The 18,975-nt window shown below is 42.3% G+C and overlaps 1 long non-coding RNA gene across 1 annotated transcript in view; it reads left to right on the top strand.

Moving 5' to 3' along the window:
• The window catches only part of LOC102158507 (uncharacterized), a 277,472-nt gene that overhangs the window by 254,714 nt on the left and 3,783 nt on the right, over nt 1–18,975 (top strand). Inside the window, exons 4-8 of the long non-coding RNA XR_014843755.1 lie at nt 1,915–2,041; nt 8,004–8,107; nt 9,126–9,214; nt 12,108–12,226; nt 18,730–18,766. This is a non-coding gene — a long non-coding RNA (uncharacterized LOC102158507). The remainder of the gene's footprint in view (nt 1–1,914; nt 2,042–8,003; nt 8,108–9,125; nt 9,215–12,107; nt 12,227–18,729; nt 18,767–18,975) is intronic.

Raw genomic sequence — 18,975 nt, 5'->3', positions numbered from 1 at the left:
CCTCTGCAGCTTCCTTTCACTCACCTGAGTTCAAAAAACTCCCCCATCTGCATTTTCTCTCCTGCCCCAATCTCAAGCCATGTTACACATTTGCAAGAAGAGTGTCAAAAACTGCACAGGCAACCTAAGCTTACTATTAAACCGTGTACCTCAAATGTCAGATTCAGTAGTCTATTTGCAATGGCTGGAGTCCCACATAGTGCACCAAATATAGATCACCACAAGTGAGAGGTAAGAACTGGAGCAGTGACACCACATACTTCTGTGGTCTTTGAATCCAACCACCATCTCCTTCCAAGGCTAACTAATTACACTTATGTAATTAGCCTCAATCTGTTCTGTCAACTACTCAGTAAACAAATTGTCTTGGATAATGATTCCCCTTTGCCGTTCCCCTTTGGTGGTATAGCTTCTGCTAGAAAAGCTCTCATTATCAGTATTCCTTTTGATTTGGATAGCTTTTCTATTTTCCGAGTCCAGTGCAAGTAATATTCCCCTGACCCCAGCAACCAATCTTTCTGACCTGTTAACGTGGAGTCTAGTCACAGAAATGATCATTTTACCTTGTTCCTGGGATTGCAGCTTCTCTTCCCACTGATCCCCAGAATCCAACTCTTTGAATACTGCACATTGAGCCATCTGCTTATCTCAATGCGGATTAATAACTTTAGATTTTTATTTAATATTAAGAGAAAAATTAGTTTTCCACGCTGAAGTCCAACCCACCAACCAGAGGTAATTCCTGAACTGGGGATGTGAAGGTGGGAGTTCCTTACCTTTCAAATACCGTCTTTGTTTACACATCAGTCTACCCTCCCCCCAAATATCACCTTTTAATAACATCATTCTTCTTCCAGTCACCCACAATTTGAACTTCAAAATCATCTTTGGCTCATCTTATTCCACCCTGTCTTGGAGCTACTTCATTCCCAAGATCAGTTTTTCTATGTCATTTCCACTGCATAGTTATTATCGTGCAGCTCACCTTACACGTCATACATCATTCTTCAATTGTTTGTCTAAACTTCATGTCTCCCGCTCCAATCCATCCAGCATACCACAGCCAACCTTTATTAAGTAATGCTTTGATAATATCAATTCTGTTCGGAAGTTTCCAGTGATTTCATTTTTCCTGACATAATTAAGATTAACCAAGTTTTAGATATTGTGACCTTGCTGATCATGGCCTCACTCTATGTTTTCTATCTTATTTCTTGCTTATTCAATCTCTACTTTTTTTTTTTTTTTTGTCTTTTTTAGGGCCGCTCCCACAGCATGTGGAGGTTCTCATGCCAGGGGTCAAATCAGAGCTGTTGCCGCCAACCTACACCACAGCCACAGCAACATAGGATTCGAGTCATTTCTGCGACCTACACCACCAGCCACGGCAACATCAGATCCTTAATCCACTGAGCGAGGCCAGGGATGGAACCTGTGTCTTCATGGCTGCTAGTCAGATTCGTTTCTGCTGAGCCACAATGGGAACTCCTATACCTTTGTATTCCAGTCAAGCTGTTCTCCTCACTATCCAAGAATATGCTGGGATCATTCTCCTGAGTCTTCAGTCATTGGATTAGTGCGGGTCTCTGCATGAAATGGATGGCAAATTAAGATGGGATGATTTGAGAGACTTAATACGGGAATACTTACAAAACTATGCACAGAGAAAACCACCAACAATAGCAGAATTCACTAGGGCTAGTTTGAGTGGGAATTATTATCATTTCTAGATCAAAAGGGATCAGCAGAAGTGAATGCTGGAAAGTGCAAGGGGAGATTCATGTTGATAGGGTAACTGGAGGGATCCTGGGGGTTGGTGGAGGGTCCCAGAGGCCTGAGGCCGTCCCACAGGGAAGGAGCCCAGAGAATCAATACCCTGGCATTACTTTCCTCCTTTATCTGATCTCCCCACAGGGGCTCCATGTCGCCATGCCCATCAAAATCCTGATGGTGATGATGAAGGAACATGTTGATGCAGCCTAAAAAGGTCAGCAAGTTCTGTGAAGAAGGAATAAGAATGATTAGGCAGCAAAACCAGAAGGTATCCAACATGTTTATTTCATTTTCCTTGTACTTACCTTTACACCTTCCTGCTTCCTACCCACTTTATTTTTATGTTTGATGTTTACATGCAATGAATATACTCTTGCTGGTGTGCAGTTTTAGGAGTTTTGAAAAGTGCATACAAAGAGTTGTGCAGCTCCAATCACAATCGAGATGCAGACCCTTCCATCCCACCCACAGATCCCCTCATGTAGTCCCTCTGCAAACAACTCTCTCCCAGTCTCCTAACCTGGCCACCCATCAGACATCTTCCTTTCTTGTAGTCTTATCTCTTGAAGAGTATCCTATAAATAGAATTGTACAGTATATAACCTTTTAAATATAGTTTCTTTTATTAACCAAAGTCTTTTTGAGATCCATTCCTGTTGTTCTGTGCTTCCATAGTTCATTTGTTTTGAATTGCTGAGAAGAATTTCATTGTATCAATGCACTTTTAAAATATCCATTTACCAGCTGAAGGACATGAGGGGTAGGTCTAGTCTGGGATGGTTATGAATAAGAGGGCTACAGACTTTCATATGCAGGTTTTGTGTGAATCTCCTGGGAGTGCGACTGTGGGTCTTATGGTTAATGATGTTTTAATTTACAGAGTAACTGACATTTTGCATTCCCATGGGAAATGTCCAAGTTTCTCTTGCTTTGAATATTTTCTGGAGCTTGGTATTGTTGTTCATTTGTTCTGCCTTTTTGTATAGTCATTTTAGTATACATAAAGTGGTATTTCATTGTGATTTAAAATTGCAATTCTTGATGACATTATGTTGACTGTCTCTTCATATGCTTATTTGTACTTCACAAATCTTTTTTGTGGAGTTGTCTAAATGTTTGTCTTTTTTTTTTTTTTTTTTTTACTGGATGGCTTGTTTTCCTACCTTTTTTTGTTTTGTTTTGTTTTTGGTTTTTTTTGTCCTCTTAAGGCCTCCCCTGCAGCATATGGAGGTGCCCAGGCTAGGGGTCCAATCAGAGCTCTTGAGGCCGGCCTACACCACAGCCACAGCAACGCCGGATCCAAGCCACATCTTCGACCTATACAACAGCTCATGGCAACGCCAGATCCTTAACCCACTGAGCAAGGCCAGGGATTGAACCAGCAACCTCATGGTTCCTAGTCGGATTCACTTCCGCTGTGCCATGACGGGAACTCCATGTTTTCCTACCTTTTGACATTTATATATTTGTAACATCACATATGTTACTTATAAATGTTTCTTCTATTCTGAAGCTTAACTTTTCTTTTATTTTTTTATTTTTTTATTTTCACACTGTACAGCAAGGGGATCAAGTTATCCTTACATGTATACATTACAATTACATTTTTTTTCCCCACCCTTTGTTCTGTTGCAACATGAGTATCTAGACAAAGTTCTCAATGCTATTCAGCAGGATCTCCTTGTAAATCTATTCTAAGTTGTGTCTGATAAGCCCAAGCTCCCGATCCCTCCCACTCCCTCCCCCTCCCATCAGGCAGCCACAAGTCTCTTCTCCAAGTCCATGATTTTCTTTTCTGAGGAGATGTTCATTTGTGTTGGATATTAGATTCCAGTTATAAGTGATATCATATGATATTTGTCTTTGTCTTTCTGGCTCATTTCACTCAGTATGAGATTCTCTAGTTCCATCCATGTTGCTGCAAATGGCATTATGTCATTCTTTTTTATGGCTGAGTAGTATTCCATTGTGTATATATACCACCTCTTCCGAATCCAATCATCTGTTGATGGACATCTGGGTTGTTTCCATGTCCTGGCTATTGTGAATAGTGCTGCAATGAACATGCAGGTGCATGTGTCTCTTTTAAGTAGAGTTTTGTCGGGATAGATGCCCAAGAGTGGGATTGCGGGGTCATATGGAAGTTCTGTGTATAGATTTCTAAGGTATCTCCAAACTGTTCTCCATAGTGGCTGTACCAGTTTACATTCCCACCAGCAGTGCAGGAGGGTTCCCTTTTCTCCACAGCCCCTCCAGCACTTTTCAATCACAGTAGTGCCTCTTCAAGAGCAGAAGAGCAAAAGTTTATAATATCGAAATATAAAAAAGGAATTAGCCATAAAATAGAAAAAAATTAAATCACAAGAAACAATGTTTTATTATACTGTTTGAAATACTAGAAAAAATGCAATTCATTAAAATTGACTCTGATAGTAGAAGTCAGAACCATTACCAACATAGAAATACGAGATGTAGGTAACAAAAACCACTGGGCCAAGATGGTTTTGAGGAGGAATTTTGACAGACTTTTAAATAGTTGATCATCTGAATGCTACTTAAATTATTTGAGAGTATAGAAAAAGAAGGAAATGTTCTAATTTCATTTTATGATTTGCCTCAAAGTGATGCAGGGAAACAAGTTTATGGAAATATAGATGGAATAAAACTGGTCTTGACTGAGAACTATTAAATTCAGGTAATAGGTGCGTGAGGGTAAGTTGTATTCTGTAGTTCTGGGTTGTCTTCAGTGTTGCAAAATGGTGGTTTTTAGTAAATAAGTCCATATTTTTTGCCATGAATATAAAGCATTTATGAATATAAGTGAAAAATAACAATAACTTTTATGATAGTATAATAAATAAGTTAAAAAGCAGAATCCCACCAATAATAAGAGATTTGAACAAAATATTGGCAAGCTAAGACAAGCAATTGGAATGAAAAATTAATGATAGGTTCAAACATGTAAAAATAGGATAAAGCTGAATGTTCTATTTAAAAATATAAACAATATTCTCTGATCATGATATATTAAACTACAAGTTAAATTTTAAAGAGGTTAGGAAAACTTCACAATTAGAATTTAAAACTTCCTTATAGATAATCTCGATTCAAAGGGAAAAAATAAATCAAAATTGAAGAATTTCTTTTATTTTTTTTTATTATTTATTTATTTAGTCTTTTTGCCATTTCTTGGGCCGCTCCCGCGGCATATGGAGGTTCCCAGGCTAGGGTTCTAATCAGAGCTGCAGCTGCCAGCCTACGCCAGAGCCACAGCAACGCGGGATCCGAGCCGAGTCTGCAACCTACACCACAGCTCACGGCAACGCTGGATCCTTAACCCACTGAGCAAGGGCAGGGACCGAACCCGTAACCTCCTGGTTCCTAGTCGGATTCGTTAACCACTGTGCCACGATGGGAACTCCGAATTTCTTTTAGAAATCATTAAAACTATGCAAAAGAAAATCTATGTAATATAATTAAAACAATATTTAGAGGAAATGCAATTAAAAAAAGAAAGAAAATGGAGTTCACATCGTGGCTCAGTGGTTAACAAACCTGACTAGTGTCCATGAGGATGTGGGTTTGATCCCTGGCCTCGCTCAATGGGTTAAGGATCCAGAGTTGCCGTGAGCTGTGGTGTAGGTCGCAGATGCGGCTCAGATCCTGCGTTGCTGTGGCTCTGGCGTAGGCCGGCAGCTACAGCTCTGATTAGACCCCTAGCTTGGGAACCTCCCTGTGCCATGGGTGCGGCCCTAAAAAAAAAAAAGACAAAAAAGATAGAGGAAAATGATTCTTAATAAAGATAATAAAAGGAGGGAGGAGATCCACTTCTTAAAGCAGGAAAAGGAACAAAATAAATATTGGAAAAACGAATGAAAGAATAAAGATGAAAGTAGACAACACATTAGAAAACAAGAAAACATAACTAACACATAAATACACAAAGTAGTATTTTCAAGTAATCAACCTAATAGGCAAACCAGCAGCTGAGATAATCAAGAAAAATGGAAGGAAACACAAAGTACACAAAACAAAAAATGAAAAGGAAAATAATTTTTGAAATTACAGAAATAAATAAATTCCTGAAAGAAACCTGTACACAATTCTTTGTAAATAAGTTTGGAAACTTAGATTTAAAAAGGTAAATTACCAGGAAAACAAAATTTACCAAAGACAACCCCAGGAAGAAGAGGAAGTTTGAATTTAAGTGTTGTTAGAAGAAATAGAAAACTGTATCAAAGAGCTATACCCTCCAAAAGGACCTTAGTTGTATATTTTCATGGGACCTCTATCAAATCTTCAAAGAAGCAATAATGCTACTGCTCTTTAAACTGTTTCAGAGCTTATAAAATAAGGGAAACTTCCAAATCAATTTCATGAAGGGAATGACAGAGATCCCCAAACCTGACCCTGATTGCAACACTAATTACAGCTACACAAACCACTAGATTACAGATGAATCTCAAAAACTGATGAAAAGTTATAAATAAATCATTAACAAATAGAATCCAACAGGGCCATACAAAAGATGCCTCAGACTAAGTGGAAGGTATTCCAAGAAAATGAAAACAAATCAACATTAGCATCTTCATTAGCAAAGAAACATCTTTTCCATCCTCACTAAAATCATGAACAAGGCAAGAGTGACTGTAATACCTACTGCTTATTGTTATACTGGGGAAATGAGCTAATCCTTCGGACATGATCAATAATTTGAGGCATAACAGTTAAAAGGAAGGAAGAAAATTTTATTCATAGACTTCATAGCAGTATACCTCAAAAACCAAAGGCAATCAGTAAAAAAAATTAATGCAGACAATAAGAGAATCAGTAGTTAAGCAGGCTAGGAATTCCCGTGGTGGCTCAGTGGTTAACGAATCCAACTAGGAACCATGAGGTTGTGGGTTCGATCCCTGGCCTTGCTCAGGGGGTTAAGGATCCGGCATTGCTGTGAGCTGTGGTGTAGGTCGCAGATGTGGCTCGGATCCTGCGTTGCTGTGGCTCTGGTGCAGGCTGGCAGCTATAGCTCTGATTAGATTTCTAGCCTGGGAACCTCCATATGCCGCAGGTGTGGCCTTAAAAGACAAAAAGACCAAAAAAAACAAAAACAAAAACAAAAACAAAAAAACAGGTTATAAAGTTAAAACACAAAACCAACAGACTTTTTTTTTTTTTTTTTTATGAAGTGGTACAGTGGATTAAGGATCTAGCAATGACACTGCAGCAGCTCTGGCCACTGCTGTGGTGTGGGTTCATTCCCTGGCCCAGGAACTTCCACATGCTGTGGGAAGCACCAAAAAAATTAACAGACTGTTTTAGACCAAAAATAACAATAGATACAAATGTTGGCAGAGAAAGCCACCACTTATAGCAACAACACCAACAGCAACAAATATCCAGAAATATTATTGACATATGCAAAATCTAACTGAGGAGAAAACTAAAAGCAGAGAAAATGTTAGGCTTGATCAGGTGGACAGATCTTCTAAGGTTTTAAATGGAGCAACTCAATTAAAAGATGTCAGTACTTTCCAAGTGGTAGATACATGCAATGTGATAATGGAATTCAACAAGTTTAACTTTATTTTCTTGGTCTGAAGCTGTACAAGCTAATTCTAAACTTTTTAAATAAATACATAAATAGATAAACCACGACTGTCCAGAAAATCCTGAAAATCAGAGTAATTGAGTTACAAGAGACTAACAATTTAAATTTTTTAAAAAACATAATAAAAAGTTTCTATAATTAAAAGGGCTCATAAATAGATTGTTATGTTAATAGAACCAAATGGAGTCTGAAATCCAAAAAGATATGTAGAAAACTTTTAAATGATAAAGATGCAATCTCAAGAACAGAAGAAGACCGTGTTTTTAATCATCGTTTTGGAATGCCTAATTAGTCATTTAGAACAAGGAGATTTAGAAATTATACCTCATACAACCCTCTTCAAAAAACTAAAAATGATGGGAGGTCTAAACGTACAAATTAAATCATACAAGTTCTAAGGGAAAATGAGCACCTTATTTTAGACCATGGGAGGGAAGACTGCTTTTCCAACTAAGATTCAAAATCCAAGGAAGAGAAAAATGATTACGTAAGCAACACACAATTTCATTTCTAAGCATCATGCCAAAACAGTACACTGCGAGTGTTGTAAAAAGACCAACAGAAGAAAATACTTGCAGCTAGTATCACAGATAGAGATGTCAATTCTGCAATGTGTTAACAGGTCTAAAACAACTGTGAAAAGAAGCGACTTCCAGAATGGTAGTGTAAGCAGCTCCACAGACCGGCTCACCAGCAACACAACCGTAATGCTGAATGTTAGGACAGGTAAAGTTTCTGGAAATTGTGCTAAGGTTATACAAAAAAGGAAGAAACATATTTTTCAAAAAAAAATTGATTAAATCTTGGTTGGAACGGAGTGTCACTTGACCACGACCTGTTCCCTCCCTTCCCACACACAACTCTGCAGGAAGGAAGCTCTTCTCCCTAGGTGGGTGTGGTGAGAAACCAGGGCTCCCTCTGCTCACAGCCCTTAACCAAGGGCTATGAGGTATTTCTGGGAGGAACAGTGGCTCAGAGATTTTGCTCAGAGGTGGAAGCAGGTCAGAGCCCCAAGGCTTTATCCCCAAAGCTGACTTTCTTTTGAACTGAATATGGGTTTGTTCAGGCTGGAGGTTGCTTTCAATATTGATGGAGATTTTTGTGGAAAGCTATTATGAGGAGGATGGTAGCTCCATGAAAACAGCTGGTGGGCTACCTTACCAAAGAGAAAAAGTCCTCCCAGGGTCAGAACAAAATTCACATATTAACTTCAAAAGATATCCCGCTGTTCTCTTATGGCTCAGCGTTTCAAGGATCCAGCGTTGTCACCGCAGCCACCTGGGTCATTGCGATGGCGTGGGTTTGATCCTGGTCTGGGCATTTCCATGTGCTGTGGCAGTGTCAAAAAAAAAAAAAAAAAAATCTCTGTAGCGGGTATTAGATGTGGAGAAATTTATGCCCCAGGCCATTATTGAAAACAATAGAGTGATTAGTCAGCTATTAGCGCAGCCTAAAAGCTGCAGAGGATAAAATCAGAGGTAGACAGCTTAGCAGATTGATTAGAGATAGAGACATTCAGAGAGAACCGATAATACAGCTGTCATCCTGAGGACAGTGTGCGTGCCCTGGGCTGCAGCCTCCCAGGAGTGTTGAGTGACAGTTATGAAGAAGACGCCAAGAAGATCTCCAGACGCTGGCCCTGGCCTCCTAGCACTGTTGGAGCAAAGCCAACAGGCACCTACACGCAGACTTTTTGGTATGTAAGAAAAACAAATCCTGACTTGAGTATGCTTTTATAAATCAGGCTTCATGCAACTCGCTGCTTTCCAAACTTGGAGATCAAGAGTACCGTGTGCAGGGTTCTGTTTCTCCAAACTTCCTAAGACCCACCTGGTAGGTGCAGTGTTGGTGGAGGGGAGGGTGGGCCTGGAGTTTGTTTAAAAGTTTACCTACCTGGACTCTAGGGCATTCTCACTCCTTGGCCCTGGACAAGGTCTAGAAACCTGAATTAAAAAAAAAAATTATGAGAGTTGATTTACAATGTTGTATCAATTTCTGCTGTACGGCAAAGTGATTCACACACACACATTCCCTTTCTTTTTTTTTTTTTTTTTTTTTTTTTTTTTTTTTTTTTTTTTTTGTTGTTGTTGTTGTTGCTATTTCTTGGGCTGCTCCCGCGGCATACAGAGGTTCCCAGGCTAGGGGTTGAATCGGAGCTGTAGCCACTGGCCTACGCCAGAGCCACAGCAATGCGGGATCCGAGCCGCGTCTGCAACCTACACCACAGCTCACGGCAACGCCGGATCGTTAACCCACTGAGCAGGGGCAGGAACCGAACCCGCAACCTCATGGTTCCTAGTCAGATTCGTTAACCACTGCGCCATGACGGGAACTCCAGAACCCTGGATTTTTAATAAGCATCTCAGAGATTTTTAAGAAAATGGCATATAGGTGTCAGTGTTTAGTTTCAAACATTATAGTTTATATTAGTGTAATTCTTTCTTCTAAACTCTTTAGTTTTCATCAGGTCCATCTGTATTGAGAAAACTGTTACTTTTCTTGGGATGTAGCTATGCCCAGTATTTCAGAAATCACATATATGTGAAAAGATAATGTAAGATAATTTAATTAATGGGTTCATTTTTCTTTTTTTTTAGACAATGGAGGTGCATAAAGTGCCCCCTGCCAAAGTGAGAAAGTTATCTTAAAATGGAAAAACGAGGCAAGCAGCTTTGTATAATCAGTGGGGCACTGCTGAAGAGCCCCTGGCACAGTGTGTTAGTTAACCTAGGGTGTGAGGTGCATGCTTGGAAATAGGACATGCATTCCTAGGCGAAGATTCATGAATGGGTACCTAGTCCTGTGGGCACTGGGAATACAGTCTTCCTTCTTCATTGTCAGGGGACTGCTAGAGCATAGAGGCCACTTGGTCCTAATGCTTATGAAACAATATCTATTAATTACAAAGCCCCTTATGACAGAGAGGTACAGTGCAGCCCTGTGCGGGAAGGAAAGAAAGGACAGCCGAAGGACCGAAGGACCTGTACAGGCCCAAGATGGCATCAGTTAGGCTAACAGCCATACAATTTTAACCATATCTCAAAGGAAACAGACTATAGAAACAAGAGAATTCCTTGTGCTCCATTTCTCAAATGAGCACACTAAGTGGAAAGCTACTCAGCTCAGTAGCATAATAAAGCAACAGTGCCCTAATTGTGGATAACTCGTGGACACACAATAAGGTGTCAGTTCACTCCTTGCCCTTACCTGTGAATCCACTCCTTCCAGTCTGCACTGCCTCTTTTGTCTATTTGAAATTAATAAGAATTAATAAATATTCTTTTACTGTCTTCAACACTAGTTGTTGAATTCTCCAGAACCTTCATGGGCCTGCTGAGGGCGACAAGACATCCCTTACTCTCACAAGCTTGAAGCCCAAGACGCCCATTCATGGAACTGTTGATGTCACTTGCTGCTGGAACACAGCAAGAAATTGCACACAGAGGAGTTCCCTGGTGGCCTAGCAGTTAAGGACTCGATGTTGCCACTACTGTGGCTGGAGTTCGATCACTGGCCCAGGATCTTCTGCGTGTTGCAGGCACAGCCAAAAAAAAAAAAAAAAGCCAAACAAACAAAACAAAACAAAACAAACAAAAAACCACATAGGAAAAAATTTTTTTGGATAAAACATCCATCTAGTTTGAATTCTTCAAGCTCAAGAAAATACAGTTCCGAACTCAAGAACTATTGACTTCTGATTTTTTACATTTTTGGCCACTACATTATGAAATAGGTCACTTTAAATCTATTTTCCTCTATTTAGAATAACAAGGGTAATATCACACATTTCAAAGGCCTGGGTGTGGAATAGCCAGGATTTCAGTAAAAGTACGTTGGAACTGGAAACCACCAAGTGCTAAGTGTTATTTTAACTGCTGCACCTTGGAAAGCATCCATCAGCGGGCCCAGGTGTTGCTCTGGGGGTCTGGATGTTCTGTGAAGGCTAGCCCATCCCATTTTGCTTCTCCACAACTCATTGATCTAAGCTCTTTGACACTGCTTGAACTTCATGTTTCTTAGAGTGCTTAGAGCTCGTAGCTGACTGCTCACTGGGGCTGCCTTGCAGTGCCCCAAAGCAATATTAATGACAGCTTGAACTGGATGTGTAAGGGAATCTGAGAGGTGAAAAATTATAGGCCTATAAGGTACATTCCCTCCAATGCTTCTAATTTGGCTCTGGGGTAGACTTTCTCTAGAAATATGTTATCTGAGCAACTTAGAAATTCCAGTAGCAATAACTCATCTGGCTGTGACTGTGGGTTTTCAGCATCTCCAAGTTTTAAGGTGAAGATTCTGCAGAGCAGTAGAAATCTGAAATCTGGCACATACCCCAGACTCCTGGTGCTATTGGACTCTAAATGATGAATATTCCTTATCCGATATTCAATCCAGCTACACCTCCAGCAAGAGTGAGCATGTTTGTCATCAAGCAGAAAACATGAAAATTTTAGAAACATTTTGTGTGTTTTCGTTTAGCTTCCTCTAAAAGTAGAGCTTGAAAGAGGGTTTAAGGGCAGGTCGTTTATCCAAGAGATGAACTCAAGAAGCAGAGGTGAGGAAGGGAGGGAGACAGAATCACAGAAGGAGGAAGACACTATAGTTTCCATTGCCAAAGGTGATTCATTGAGAACCTCTGAGAAATGAACAGGACGCTTTCCAGAAATGTCTTCATGAAAGTCAAGAGGCTGTAGCCTTATCACTGACATTCATCTCCCATTGGTTGAAGGTCACTGCCAAGGGTGCTCGCTTCATGCTGTACCTACAACTGGCCAATGGAAAGCCACCTCTGAAAGACCTGGAGCATGGAGCATTGACTCAGGCCCTGTGTGTAGAAGGTGCAGCAAGGTGAGTCCGAGCTCAGGGCCCACTGTCCTCTGCAGAGGAAGCCGAAGCTGCCCTGAGCCCAGTGGCATCCGCTACAGTCCAGCCTGTTGAACTCTTCAGACTGTCCCTTTGTGTCCCTCGCTACGTCCACTCTGTCACATTTTCAAGGTGGGGACTGGCTACAATTTTTCTGTCAAAAAGTTTTAGACAGGCAGGTTTAGTAGAACAAGCTGTGGCCCTCCTGTTGCAACTGGTACCCGAAAACGAGTAAACTTTTCATCCCCCCACCCATGTCTCATAGATGTCCCTCACGTCATCCAGCACTGCAGCAGAACTAGGCTGCTCATGGATGGAGAGCTCAGACCTTCATTCTGGAGGGACTGCATTCTTCATTGTCTTGCCCTTTTTGTGGGGATGGTTGTTACAATTGTCTGCCTAGTAATCATCCGGCATAGAAGGACCACAGCACCCAAGTTGCAGCCGTATTCCCTTTTCAGCTCCTGATGGTCATCAGAGCTGATTACACTAAAATGTACAATTCTTCCATGCTGAAACAAAGAATCTAAAATATCCAATAAATTTCTGGGTAAACTGTCCCTTCCCATCCCTTGGTGAAATGTTTCCTGTTGTTTTCTTTCCCTGGACTGCTGATGCTATGGGGTCAGAAACCTATGTAACACACATGCTGCAGGTGTGCCGCTGGAAGCACTGGGGAGTGATGCAACTCCCCTGGCAGCTTGGCTGGATGCAGACGTCCATCAGGCCCCAACCCAGGCCTCAAGATGCCATTATTTCCAACCAGGGCCCTTACTTTAGCAGAGGACACCTCTCCAGACTAAACATCATCTCCCTCGAGCTCTCATCCTTATAATTTAATTCTGGGATGTATGTTTAGCATATTTTGCCATATGTCTGGAGGAGGCATTTAAGCATTTCCATGAGTCTTTCTGGCTGTTACTGTCTGCTCTGCATTGAGGAACCTGCGTCTGACACTCCTTTTTGTTCAAGCCTTCCTAGGCAGTCAGTGAATGCCAGCCAACTCCATAACCTTCGCAGTAACCATCGCCCTGTGCTGCTCCTTTGCTTGAGTGACTGCATGGCCCATGCTGGCCCTTCTTCCCTGCCCCTCACCCCAGCCACCTCACATATGGTGTCATAATTAGGATGCTAAGCATGCCTGGGATTATTGCACTCCCATCAGCAATATGGGAGTTCCTGCTGTGGAGCAATAGGATTGGTAACCTCTTGGGAGCAGGTTCGGTCCCAGGCCCTGCACAGTGGGTTAAGGATCCAGTGTTGCTGCGGCTTAGGTCACCACTGGAGATCTGATCTGATCCCTAGCTTGGGAACTCCATAGCCCATGAGGCAGCAAAAAAAGAAAAAAAAAAAAAAAGGGCTGATGATTCATGATAGACCCAGCTCCGGAACCTCATGCTGGGTACTTTTCTAGGATCACTTCTTACACCAACTGTGTTGGCTTAAGTTCCAATCCAAGGACAGCCTGTGACAAGGATTAGCGCACCCCTATTTTTTTGAGAGGTGATTGTAGGGGAATGAGGAAGCAGAGATATTGAGGAAAGATGAAAAGCCAGTATAAGGGTACGTTATCTAAGCTGCTACTCTGACCAACAGTAGCTCAATTTTGCCATTACTGTTCAGAGCCCAGAGAATGCTCCTAGAATCATCTAATCCCTTTCCCCAACGGAGCTGCAAAATTTCTGTACTTTTAGGCTGCACATAAGCACAGGCTGAAATGAGATACCGCTAACTTAGTCTAGCAAAGATGCAGGTGTTCCATTAGTCAGGTGGGGTGCTGGCAGCACAAAAGCAGGCTGAGCTTCGGTGGAACTGTCCACCACAATTAAAAGTTAAGTCAATTAAAAATAAAATCAGAAGTGCACCAGGTTACTGGGAAGGGAGCATGTGACACGTCTGCTACAATGTGGCGTTAAGAGGGAGTAATCTCCTTGCCTGGCCTGAAGCACACCCTCCCCAAGCCCAACTCGACCTGCTAGTAGCTCTGCCAGATCCCACCCCAGCAATGAGGCATGTGAGCTAGTGCCTGTCGAGCAGCCAGAGGCCCACTGCACCTTCTCCTGCACTTTCACCTCCTGCCCTGCAGATGACGCTGGTCGCATGTAAAAAAAGAAGGCCTGGAAGCTGGTTTTTTTGTTTTTGTATTTTTTTTTTCAACCTGTGACCTCACACTGTATAAAGGGGTCCCTTGTCTTGTTCATAGTGTATGTCACAGGGCATCAAAGTCTAGCCTTTGAATTCCTGAACTTGAATTCCTTCCCCAGAGACAGGACGACGGGGGGAAGGGGGGTTGTGGTTAGCACAGGGCTTGAGGGTGACAGCCTTGGTTTATTTCCTGGCTCAAAACCAATGGTGCATTCTTTGTCAAGTTAAACCAGCTACACATGTTTTGGCTTCCCATCCTGGAAAAGAAGAAATCCTCTCATTCATGGGCTCATCTAAAGGATGACATTTTGGTGTTATGTGTTTATATACGTATAGTATGCACTGTTTTGTACACTGCCTGGTGCCGTGTAAATGTTCTGGAAGTATCCCTGGGCACGGCAGCTGTTAGGCGACTGGGACTTTGCCCAGTCTTCTCCATCCTTCCTGAGCACCCCTCTCTCACACCTCCTCACAGCCGTCCCACTGAAGTGTCCTTGGTAAGCTCAGACAGTCACCGCATGGTGCTCAGAGACCAAATGCAGTCCTATGTGAGACATCACCAGATGCCTCGTGAAAATACAAATGTCTCTGCATTTCACTCCAGAAACCCTATTGAGAAAGGAAATTATTTTTATCTTACATGACTTGCAGTTAGGACATCCATGCTGCACTTTTCAAACGCTAAGGAAACATCTTGCTAAATCACTCTCCTGTCTTCCATAGGTGGAACCTAGTTTGTGGAATCAAAGGCAGACAGCTTTGGATAGATGGCTGTAGATCCAGGCTTAGGCTAGATCAGGCCCTCCAGGAAGTGGCTCCCGGGGAAGGGTTGGAGGTACAGGCGATTTGTTGAGAAAGTGCCCTGAAGCTAAGCAGGGAGGAAACAGGAGGAAGTAAGGGAGCCTTTAGACTGTGCTGCAGGGGTGGCTCCTGGGAGAGAAGCCTGGAAAGGAACGGTGGGGGAGGAGAGCCTCAGACCACCATGTGGTTTTGGGACAGCTTCCACAAGCTGATAGGAAGTCCCCAGGCAAGGGGGAGCCCCACATCTGGCACGTGTGTCCTGCTCTGGCAGCCCTGCCCTGCTCAGTCATTGACTGAGCAGCAGGGGAAGCAGGGCCACAGGCTGGGTACCCCAGGGCCCTGGAGCACCAGCAGGGCTGCGTCCTCTGCGGGAAGTCCTCCTGCTGGGAGGTATTAGGGAGCAACCCTACGGTTCCCTCTTTTCGAGTGGCACTTTCCTATTTTGAATCTTGGAGGATATGTGATTTCTGGCCCAAATGCTCTTGATAGCTTAGAGTAAAATTTGTCCAGGCCAGCAGATTGGACTCATTCAGAGCTAAGTGTGTAAGCCAACACATCTCGATCCCACGCAAAATCCCAATGATCTGAACATGACTTAATCCGCAAGGCCCCTTTGAGTCTGGTGGGAAGAGATGGTTGATCTGCTCTTCACCACTCATCATCTCACCCATGAGTGACATGTGGCTCAGCCCGGCCAGTCGTGCCCTGCCCCAGAGGTGCAGGATTTTAAAGAAACAGGTAGCTAAGTGTGGGGTGTGCTGAGGGCTGATCTTTTCTAAGCACTTGATTGCAGATTTTTTTGCTGCATCATTGAGCTTTGGCATGTAACCAACTCCAGGCATTTCAAGCAATGCCTTTGACTGATCTGGAGCTTTCTGTCTCATTCAGCGAATCGCTCCTTCATTTTTTCACCCCCTGCACGTTTCTTGTTAAGAGATGTTCATGCTAGCTGCAGTTGGCAGGTTGAGTGGAAAGCCTCAGACTGCTCTTTTAACAGAGAGCTTTGTCTCTGTCCTGTGGTTTATCAAACAGCTTCCCTGGCACTGTAATCAGTTTGCCAAGCTCATCTTTTGTCTCTATTGATGAGCATTTGGCTGTAATTTTTTTTTTCCAGGATGGAATCTTTCTCTATCTACAGATCAATTTGGACTTGACGTTTAAAGCTAAGACTTCCTTCTATTTCTGAGCAGTTTTGTTGATATCACTTTCTACACTCTGTCAGTTCCAATGCTATTTAGTATCTTTTCTAATTTAACGTTAAGAGCATTACAGAAAATATAAACAAGCTGGCAGTTTTGAGTCTCTGACACTCCCTGATTTGTCAGTTGCAATTTATCTGGTTTTTCCTTTGGATAACCAAGGAACCAGACAGGTTTTATCTTTTCCACATCCTATCCCATGGCTCCAAATTGAATGCTATGAGTTTCTTCCTCCAGGTGGAATGAGAGAGGCAACTAATTTTCGGTTTTTGATATGAGGATGCACAAGTGACTCTTTGATTTTATATCCCCCAAGTTAGCTGAATGACAGCATTGATCTGATAGGGAGAGCATGTACACAGAGTCTGAGAGTTGCCGTGGACAACTCTTCACTGCTTCCCAGGAGACGAGGTCCAGGTGTCAGAATATCATCCCAGCCTGTAAACAGCCGATGTCTCTGGAAAAAACCTGTTCAGCTCTAAAATGAATCCTTCCTCCTTCAACTGTTATCTGCCTTCCTATTACAATCATTATTTAAAGGTATAATTGCTTCACAAACAGAAGTTCATTATTCCTCACATCAGTTTATGAGGTAGAAAAGGAAATGGGACCTTTAAGGCTTAATCTCTGTAAGGGCTGAGACGGCGGTTTAAAGCCATCACCAGGACCCTTCTACGTCCACCAAAGCCGTTTGATCATTCCACTTAATATTTGTTTTCACCTTTCTTTTTTTATATACTTTCTTATTTTAAATTGGGTACCAATTGTTTGGCCTACGGAGTCAGAGACGTGTACCACTGACAAAAATACTTGGGTAATAAGCCACACATTAGAAAGCATCTTTCATCGCATGTATGTTTTTCTTCTGTTGGTCACTTTATTCTATTTATGTATGGCAAAAAAAATCTAACTTTTTCCTTTTCCTTTGGATACATTTATTTTTTTGTTCTATTGTATGTGCCACCTGTTTTCCCTGGGGACAACGTCTGCTATTTTATATCTTTGTTTCTTGCCTTCCATCAGCGTGGCCACTTAGCATACTGCCACATTTCAGGACAGGAGGAAATGCAAAGGCATTCTTTGTCCCCTCTTTGACCTTGAGGTCTGATATTTAAGGGGGCTTCTTGTGCTGTGTCCCCACATGACAATAAGAATGCTATGAGTGCCTTGGAACCACTTGCAGTTCAATTCCATTAAGTGAAAATTTATGGAAAGTAGTTCCACGGAGTTATAGGGACGCACTTTTATGATTATTATTATTGATTGCAATAGGTTTCAGTCCCACTCTAATCTCGGTATCCGGGGTCCATGCAAGGATGAAGAAAGTACCTGTGACCTTGGACTCGGCTGTTTGTTTTCCCACCATTTGTTCTTGAAGTATGAGCCACAGGAAGTCCGTTTTAACTATATTATATACACTGAAGTGTATTCAGTTTTTCATGTGGTTTTCTTTCCTAAGAGTTATAAGTTTTAGGATTAATTTCCTTTAGATTATATTCTCTATGCACTAAAGTTTAAACTGGAAACAGATTTAAAAAGCAAATTTTGACATCATAGTTACTGGCTCAAAAACTTCAGGGAAAGAGTTTTCAGGCTGGAGGCTTTCATTAAAATATTTTGGAAGAAGATACTAAATAATAAGTGTTTATTTATGGGCATGTAGTCTTTAGTCTTGCTTCCAGTTTGATATAGAATACCGTTTTTAGATCAAAACCAAACAGTGCACTAACATTTGGGGGACCACAAATTTTCTTTGATGTAATCCCTTGCAATAGACCCTGAATTGTAGCAATCAAGAAGTAATCACTGATGTCCTACAATATCCCCAGTGAGGAAAATTAGTGTCAGAGGGCTCTCTTAACTGACACATTAGACTAATGAGAACATGCCAGGGGCCACTCAGGGCTGATCTGCAGTGGTTTCAGGGAATGCAAAGGAGTCCGTGGTAGCAGCAGCACAGTAGAAAATCTGTGTTGGGGAAGTGACAGGACTCTAAACAGAGCCTTCCAGGTCTGCATCTGCTTTGGGGGCAGGTGACAGAGCTGATGAATCCATGGAGTAGGTTCCTACATTGGGTGACCTGTCGGAGTGGAAAGATGGAAAAAGGTATCATAGGTGAGGCTCAGGAAGAAGCCAAATGGAGAACCCCCCTCTACTGTCTCCACTCTCAGTGCTGGTGAAGGTCTGGCACCTGAGACCTGACTGGCATTCCAGGATGAAGTCAGCCCAGTCCGTAGGATTCCATACGTTACTCTTTTGCAGATGGTAACAGAGGGAAAAGGGGGCTGTGAAATCGACAAGGTGAAGGGAGAGCCTGACACCCCCAATCCCTATCTCTTCCAGATAACGTTCCTGTGCCGACTCTCAGCACAAGCTACTGGTAAGTCCTTCCCTCTGGCGAGAACCCTGCATGGCTCTGCCGCTTGCTGTCCTCACTCATTGCACATCACCTTACGTGAAGATGGAGAAGAAGTGGGAGGCCACTAGGAGGTTTTCTACTGGAAAAGGAAATGAGCCGTGGGGTGGGTGGTGCAGAGAAGGATCTGTGACCCTGAAACTAAGGACAGGCCCCTTTGTGCCCTGCTTTCT

The sequence above is a fragment of the Sus scrofa genome, chromosome 4 (assembly GCF_054392235.1).
Source record: "Sus scrofa isolate SSC_HxYL_T2T_F1_AM1 chromosome 4, Sscrofa_HxYL_maternal_Yorkshire_Landrace_v2.0, whole genome shotgun sequence".
NCBI lineage: Eukaryota > Metazoa > Chordata > Mammalia > Artiodactyla > Suidae > Sus > Sus scrofa.
This window is presented reverse-complemented; position numbering and strand designations above follow the sequence as displayed.